The sequence below is a fragment of the Talpa occidentalis genome, unplaced genomic scaffold (genome assembly GCF_014898055.3).
Source record: "Talpa occidentalis isolate TD23 unplaced genomic scaffold, MPIMG_talOcc4v2.1 talOcc4.14, whole genome shotgun sequence".
NCBI classification, from domain to species: Eukaryota; Metazoa; Chordata; class Mammalia; order Eulipotyphla; family Talpidae; genus Talpa; species Talpa occidentalis.
Window position 1 is genome coordinate 65,599,785 of NW_023601433.1, and position 8,247 is coordinate 65,608,031.

The 8,247-nt window shown below is 38.4% G+C and overlaps 1 long non-coding RNA gene across 3 annotated transcripts; it reads right to left on the reverse strand.

Annotated features, from left to right (window-relative positions):
• Positions 1-2,503: 2,503 nt before the first annotated feature.
• On the reverse strand, positions 2,504-6,244 carry LOC119245280 (uncharacterized). Of its 3 annotated transcripts, XR_005125255.1 has the most exons (5): positions 6,023-6,244; positions 5,733-5,910; positions 4,167-4,208; positions 3,677-3,738; positions 2,504-2,662 (listed from the first exon to the last, which is right to left on the reverse strand). It is a non-coding gene; the product is annotated as an uncharacterized LOC119245280 (long non-coding RNA). The 3 variants fall into 3 exon arrangements; XR_008551824.1 differs by having other exon boundaries at positions 2,504-2,657; positions 5,733-6,244; XR_008551823.1 differs by having other exon boundaries at positions 5,733-6,244.
• Between the last annotated feature and the right edge of the window lie 2,003 nt (positions 6,245-8,247).

Consider the following 8,247-nt stretch of genomic DNA (forward strand, 5'->3'; position numbering starts at 1 on the left):
GCAGGCAGAAGGACTGAAGTACACTGCTGAGGGGAGCAGCGGGCGGCAGGAGAGGTCTGCGCACCATGTGGGACCCTCCGCCAGTGGCTGGGGAGCAGCCAGGGATCGAACCGGCGCCACAGAGGCCGCGGGCAGCTTCGCAACCCAGCGCTCAACCGCTGCGCCACCGGGGAGGCCCTAAAATGCTTTTTTATTGCAATTTAGGCAGCAAGTGACTGGTGACCTGAGGTGAAGTACAGTTGTGGTGAGTTGTGGAAGCCAAATTAGAATGGGTGGAGGAGCTGGGGGAGAGGCAAGGAAGACACATGCTGGCTGTTACTTCAAGAAGTGATGCCAGGAAGGAGAAGCTTGAGAGTAGGTCAGCAAAGTGCATGGAAAGGGAGGAGAGCTGAGCTGAGATTTTAATTTGTTTGTTTCTTATTTTTACTGAAGGAGAGATTGAGCTAAGAAATATTAGTTGAATTGCTAGCGCTAAATCATCTGGAAAGAAAAAAAAAAGAGAGGTGAATTGTAGCCTGGGAAAAGAGGAATTTAAAAATAACTGTAACTTTTTTTTTAATATATATATATTTTTAAAGATTTATTTATTTATTTATACAAGCACTGGGTACAGTCAGAAGTGCGGGAGGGTGAGAGAATTCACCAGAGCCAGAGCAGGGAGAAGAACAGGCAGAAGGACCGAAGCACACTGCTGAGGGGAGCAGCGGGCGGCAGGAGAGGTCTGCGGGCCATGTGGGACCTGCCTCTGGTGGCCAGGGAGCAGCAGGGCATCGAACCGATGCTGCAGAGGCCGCGGGCAGCTTCGCAACCCAGCGCTCAACTGCTGCACCACCAGGGAGGCCTAATAACTGTAACTTTTATCAGAGAGGGAAAGGAAGAGAGAAATGGGAAGGAAAGAGAAAGGGAGACAAGTTAGAGGGAATTCTAGTTTTTTAATGTGTTTTGGATGAAAAAAATGTTTATTAGGGTCAAATTGCTCCTGAATTTTAGTTTCTCTAACTATTAGATTATCCTCAGTAGCTCTGGTGTAGGTTAATAAATTGGTGCTGAGATTTATTAATTTAATTTTATTTTTAAAATTAAAAAACAATTTTATTTATTCATGCATTCAAGAAGTGGGGTGTAGGCTAAAGGTGTGTGTGTGGGAGGGGGTGAGAGGATTCACCAGAGACAGAGTGGGGAGCAGAACAGGCAAAGTTACTGAAATACACTGCTGAGGGGAGCAGCAGGTCAGACAAGAGAGGTTTGCTATGCCATGTGGGTTAGCTCTTCCCTGGCTGGGAATCGCACTCATGCTGCAGTGGCTATCGATAGCTTGATAGCACTAAGACTTTAACCTCTGTGCCACCAGGGAAGCCCTGTTTATTAATTTTAATGAGATTTTTTGTAGTTCTTTTTAATGCATTGATATAATGGAGTTTCCAGACCTTTAAAAATACTGAGCTATAGGAGCCTCCATTTAGATATATCTGGTTTAAACTGTTATAACAGTTTAGTTCATCAGCTATAAAAGGAATAAAAATAGTAGTTACCATTTGTCCAGTCCTTACCATGTAATTTACCTGGTGTTTTACATATTTTTAATTCTTTCTATAACTTTGCAAGTAGACTGTTACTATCATTATTTCGTAGTGAAAGAACTGAGGCTCAAATAATTGGTTTTATTTAAATTTTGCTAAAGAAATATTCAATATACTACATAAAAGAAAATAAAATGATGTGAAAAAGAGAGACCCAGGTTAAGAATTAGATAGGTTTATTGAGAATACATTGTTATATATTAGAATACTAATATATACCAATCTTGTTTCATCTGTGTTCTCTCTCCCCAACCCACTCCTACTTTTTTTTGCACCACAGGTTTAGAGAAATTAAATGCCCAGAGTCACACATACTTTTCAAGTTTCTCCTGTGGAACAAATGGTAAGTCAGTCATTGGGAGTACAGAACAAGATCTGGTTCTTCTGATCACAACCACCAGTATCTACTAGGTTTTATCCTATAAGCCTTGATTCTTTTGATCATTACCACAATCATTTGAAGTAATAACTACCATGCCCCTGTTATAGTCCTGGAAACTGATTTATAGAGAAGACACGTGACTTGCCAAAGCATGGCAGAGCTGAATTCTTTTTTTTTTTAAGATTTATTTATTTATTTATTTATTTATACAAGCACTGGGTACAGTCAGAAGCATGGGAGGGTGAGAGAATTCACCAGAGCGGGGAGCAGAACAGGCAGACTGACGAAATATACTGCTGAGGGGAGCAGCGGGCATGGCAGGAGAGGTCTGTCACACCATGTGGGACCTTCGCCAGAGGCCAGGAATCGAACCGGCACTGCAGAGGCTGCGGGTACCTTCGCAGCCCAGTGCTCAACCGCTGCACCTCCAGGGCAAGCCCAGCAGAGTTGAATTCTAACCCAGATGTTCTGATTCTAGAACTGGTACTATCTGGCAGTGATGCAAATGGAATGATTAGTGATACAATAAAAGGATACTGAAGGTACAGCTTTCTAGTTTCACTGACCAGCTGCCACTCCTCTCTGCTCTCTCTTTGATTGTCATATCCAGACATAACATCCCACCAGGAGGGCAAACATTTGTGTGACAGCTCCAGCATCACTTAGAATAGGGCCTGAGTTATTCTCCCTGTAGGCTGTACTGCCAAATAAAAATGAAAGTAAGAAAATAGGCATTGATGACAGACAAACCTACTTGTTTTTAAGAGGAAGCTAACTGAAAGGTGTGTATGATTGAACATGTGCAGGGTCAGTCTCTGAAAAGACTTCAGGGGAAAAAACTGGAGTCTTTTTAACTGCCAGCTAGACCTTGTTTCTGTCATGGTGAATTAAAATGAGCTGGGCTTTTTCTCCAGCTTGTGATGAGATCACTGTGTTCCTTTAAATTAAATAATATCTCAATCATTAATATGCATTGTTCTTTTATCTGGAGTAGAGAAGAGCAGAAAAAATTACATCAGAAATAAGATGTTTCTCTTGATTTTTTTTTTTGTTCCTCATGGATATTCAGCTATTATGTGACATGCACTCAGATTAATTGCTTATGTGATTAATAGGGGTTTTTGTGTCTGCTCTGGGGACTAAAATGGCAGCTTTGTTACCTTATAATTCAAAGGCAAATCAATAGGGACACAAACTTTACAACTTAGTGCAGGTTTGAAAAGAGAAAGTGGAAAAGAAAGAAAAGAGGGAAAATTAAATGAGTGTGTGGTTGAATAAATTTTTCCCTTGGTTAAGAATCACAACACTATGAACCAGACACCGGGTAAATGGAAATTATCGCTTATGAATGAACTCTCCATGGAGGGGACAGTTGATGTCAGAATTTATGTCTCTTGATTTGAGGCCCAAAATTGTGTTATTGCTTCATTTTTATTTTGCCTTGAAACTCCTTTCTTAGAAATTCAAGCAAAGCCTCTATTCATACCTGAGAGTTTCCTGTTGATGTTGAGGATGTGCCAGTGGGAAGTTAGGTTGCCTTGACTGATGAATTGTTTTTGAGAAATGTTGTACTCTAAATTGCTTCCAAGTATATTTTGTAAAGCACTATGGATGGTTATATTTTCTAGATGCTTGGCAAACTGCTGATATCTAGTGTTCAGCAAGTGAGCCCTTTTAGTGATTCATCAAAACAAAGTCTTATACTCCCACTCACCTTGCAAATTCTCATTGAGCTTTTGAGGGAAATAAACTGTAACTCTCACTGCGCTCTCTTTCCTATTAAAAAAAGAAGGAAGGCAAGAAGTCTCTGTCACAATGATTCATTGGAGGCAACCACCCATATCCCAGTTCATCTAAAGTTCATTAAGTTCCAATTCCCCCAAATGCCAAGTTCCAATAACATTGTAATCCAAGAAGTCAAGGAAATAATTTATCCCAACCGTTTATATACTTGTAAATGCCTTGCTAGGCTTGTGATGTACACTGTTGTGTCAGACTCATTACTATATTTGACATGCTGATACGTTAACTTTGGCTATAGGAATCTTACACCAGCACAATACCTATTGGTCATGTATTGGTACATTTGAGTTCTATGTTAATTTGCATAATTAAATATTTAAACCATGCTTTCAAGAAATTTTTTTACTCTTCTCAAAAATTTTTAATTTAATTTGAAAAATGTTGCAAATTCTGTTCCTTACCTTGTATGCCTCTTAAAAAGTTTTGGAGCAGTGTCATGCATTCTTATATGAAAAAGAATGAAAAGGATTAAGAGGAATAGAAAATATTAACATTTGTTTTACTATATGCATGGTTATTAAAAAGTATGAGAGTTACAAAGGCAAATTTGACTCAGAAAACAATGAATTGTACTATTAATGAGGGTTAAACATGGTAGACATTTTATAAATACCCTGCAAACATACAATATACTTAAAATTTTAGTTAAATATAGCATTTACAGAGGTATTTCCTGAATGTGCTTTCATTTTAGATATTGAAAACCTTTTTATGATAAACCATTTTTCTTTTTTATTTCCCTCCTAGTCCTTTGCAACTCAAAATGGTATAGGCAGGTTTTAGTTCTTTTGTTGCAGGGCTGAATTGCCAGTCTCCTCCTTTCACCGTATAAGAGAGAGTTGTTTCTTTATGGGGGGGGGTGGGTTATGCCCATCAGGAAAAGTCACAGAGCCCTTGTCTTATTGCCAGAATCCTGGACTTCAGTCCCAGAGCTCCAGAGACGTGCTGTTTTGGTATTTGTTTCCAGCTTCATATTTATGTTAACACTCGAATTTCAGCCTTTTATTACTACTGCTATCATTATCATTAATTTTTGCCTTTGTTAATTTTTTCATTCTTTTGATTTGACCTTTTTTAAAATATGATTTTTGTAGTTTATTGTGTATCTGTTATTTTATGTAGTAGGTTAATGTAGGGGTTCAGAGTATAAATTCCTAAAAGGTTAGAAATAAATATCTCCTCATTTTACTGAAAATACAAGGAAAGAGAAGGAGGAAATAAAGGAAATAAATATTTGTCTCAGTGTTGGAGGGTTCATAGCAAATATTTAAATATTGGGGATGGGATAGTATGGCTAGATTTCACTAAGAGAGGACATTTTATTTTAACCACAGCTTCTGCAAAGCCTGTAGGATAAGAGACTGATTTATTAATTCTGTTCTCTGTGTAACTGTGAAATTCTTGCTCTAAATTACTTTTCAAAGGCTATAGATTATGGTCAAATCCTCATGGAAAGGATATACAGAAATCTCAGTCATAGAATTCCTAATTACATTTTCTAAGCTATGTCTCTGTTCTAAGATTCTTCTTTCTGACAGTATCTACAATGTGGATTTTATCTTCAAATTAATATAATTTAGTATCTATTGAATGTTCTCTCAGTATGTTCAAATTTTATTCTAACAATGAACCAAGTAATACCACTCCAAATAATGAAAGTGAAGTGTTTTCTATAAATCTGATTAAGGATGTAAACTTCAGGAAAAATTGAAAATGTGTTGAGTTAAATTTCTTTACACTGAAATAACAGTGGAATATTTAAATGGCTTTCTGACTTTTTCTTTCCAATTCATCTAACAGACACTTATCAGAATATTATCTTAAAGCTCAAATCTCAGTGTGTGGCCCTTCTTCTGCTTAAGAAATTTTGATTGACTGCTTTTTCTAATTCTTTGTTAGACATTTCTATCTGGATACTCAGTTAACAGTAAAATGATAGCTATTTAAATCTGGGCATATCCACTTACTCTCATTAAACCAATATTTGCTGAAGTCTTCTTTTATATTGAATTCTGTGCACAGCAAAGTGAGTCAAAGATGAATTAGCCATGGTACTTAGTTCCCAGGTGACATTCAGTCCAATGGGGGCAGAGAGGAGGTTAAAAAGCATGTAAAGAGGCCCCCTTCCACATGCTGTGGTAAGAGCTATAATGGAAATTTACAAAAGTTATCCTTTCTTTTTCTTAATTTTCATAATATTTTTATATTAATCTGTAATATGGCATTGCTGCTTTCATCTTTTAGTTCAGTCATTTACCTCTCCTAAAACTTCAAAGCTTTTGAGTGTCAAGACATGGATGGTATGTTTTATGATTTTTTTTCTTTGTATTAAAGCACAGTTTAGTTTCATAGCAAAGTTGAGGGGTATGTGCAGAGATATTCCGTATAAAACCCTTGACACCTGTTGGGGCTCAAATATTCAGGTTCTGATGAGTGGAGTTCTTGGGTCCTTCTGAGATTTCAGCAGTTTTCCATTTATCAGCACATGGTAAGTTGTTAAGGAAAATTTACCTGTTAGATAAACTTCTATTACATGAAAAACAAATATATTGAATGGGGAAAAATAAGAAATTAGACAATTAATTAAATTTTCTACTAATATGTGTTCCTGAAAGGGAAAATAGCAAGAAAGAAATTATTAATACAAAATACTTTTTGAACAAAAGCATAAAGTTCCAGGCTAAAAAGATCCACACAGTACCAGCACAGCAGGTGAAAAAAGACCATAACAAGACAAAACAGGGCCTCCCCGGTGGCGCAGCGGTTGAGCGCTGGGTTGCGAAGCTGCCCGCGGCCTCTGCGGCGCCGGTTCGATCCCCGGCTGCTCCCCGGCCACCGGAGGAGGATCCCACATGGTGCGCAGACCTCTCCTGCCGCCCGCTGCTCCCCTCAGCAGTGTACTTCAGTCCTTCTGCCTGCTCTGCTCCCCACTCTGGCTCTGGTGAATTCTCTCACCCTCCCACGCTTCTGACTGTACCCAGTGCTTGTATAAACAAAAACAAACAAACAAACAAATAAAATAAATAAATAAATTAAAAAAAAAAAAAAAAAGACAAAACACTGTGGATTTTAATACCTGTGGATGAAAAAGCAAACCCTGGGAGCTTTTGGAAAGAAAAATAAATCACGACTTATGGACTGGGATTTTTTTTTAAAGATTTATTTATTTATACAAGCATTGGGTACAGTCAGAAGCTCAGGAGGGTGAGAGAATTCACCAGAGCCAGAGTGGGGAGCAGAACATGCAGACTGACAAAATACACTGCTGAAGGGAGCAGCAGGCACAGCAGGAGAGGTCTGTTGCGCCATGTGGGACCCTCACTGGAGGCCAGGGATCGGACTGGCTCTGCAGGGGCTGCGGGCAGCTTCGCAGCCCAGCACTCAACTGCTGCACCACCAGGGGAGGTCCTGGATTGGGATTCTTAACAGCAGTACTGAAAGAATACATAAGGATAAAAACTAAATTTTAAAAGAAAATGATTTCTAGAATATAATTATAAAACCTAGCCAACATATTAATTGTGAGACCGAATAAAACATTTTCACATAGGCAACAGCTCAAAAATTTGCCCTCTGTGTAACTTTTCCAAGAATCTACTAAACAATGTCTCCAACAAGGAAGCTAGTGGGGGAACTTATTATAGGACAGAGGGCAATCTGATTCTCAGAGTTAGGTGGAGAAGCTCCTGGTAATAGCTGTGGGAGCAGCCTTCAGCAGCCACCATTCCAGATGAGAGCTCTAGGAAGGGATTGTTCAGAGAAAAAGACCTGATGTACTTGCTAGTTGTGTAGGTGTTTCCCAGCTTTGGTGATGAAATAATTAAATTAATTCATTAATTATAGAAAATAAGTGAAAAAATTGGCATTTAGGTAGAAGGAAAGTGAAAATTATACAAGAAAGGAAAAGCAATCATAGCATTCTACTGGACTCTGCTATAAAAAGTATATACATGTATATAAACAGTATATACAGTGTATGACTTAATTAGCAAATGTGATACAGTTACACATATTTGGGAGCAGGGAAATAGGGTTAAATCTTCATCAAAGTAGAAAGTGAATAGATAATGTCCAAACCTAAAAAAATCAACAACTAATAGTATAAGCATGTGATTTGGACATAATGCAAACACCCAAATAAACTGCTAAAAATGTGTAAGTAGCTGCTTCTAAGAGGCAGAGTTGCTGTTTTTCTGTTTTTCCTTGTAGTATTACTTGATTTTTGAACTATATAACTGTATATCAAAAATAAATTTATATATTATATTTCAGACCCAGCCCATGACTCCAGTGCTTGGTCAGTAAAGGGTTATTGACCTCTGGTTGTATCAATGTTGGGCCATGTCTAGTCCCAGATCCCCAGAGCAATTCCGAGGGACAGTGGGCTTTACTGTAGGAGCTGGCCACTGTGATGGCCTCTGTGATCTACCTCTCCAGATCCCTTCCTCATCCAAGTCTAGGCCCTCATCTCTGCAACTTACA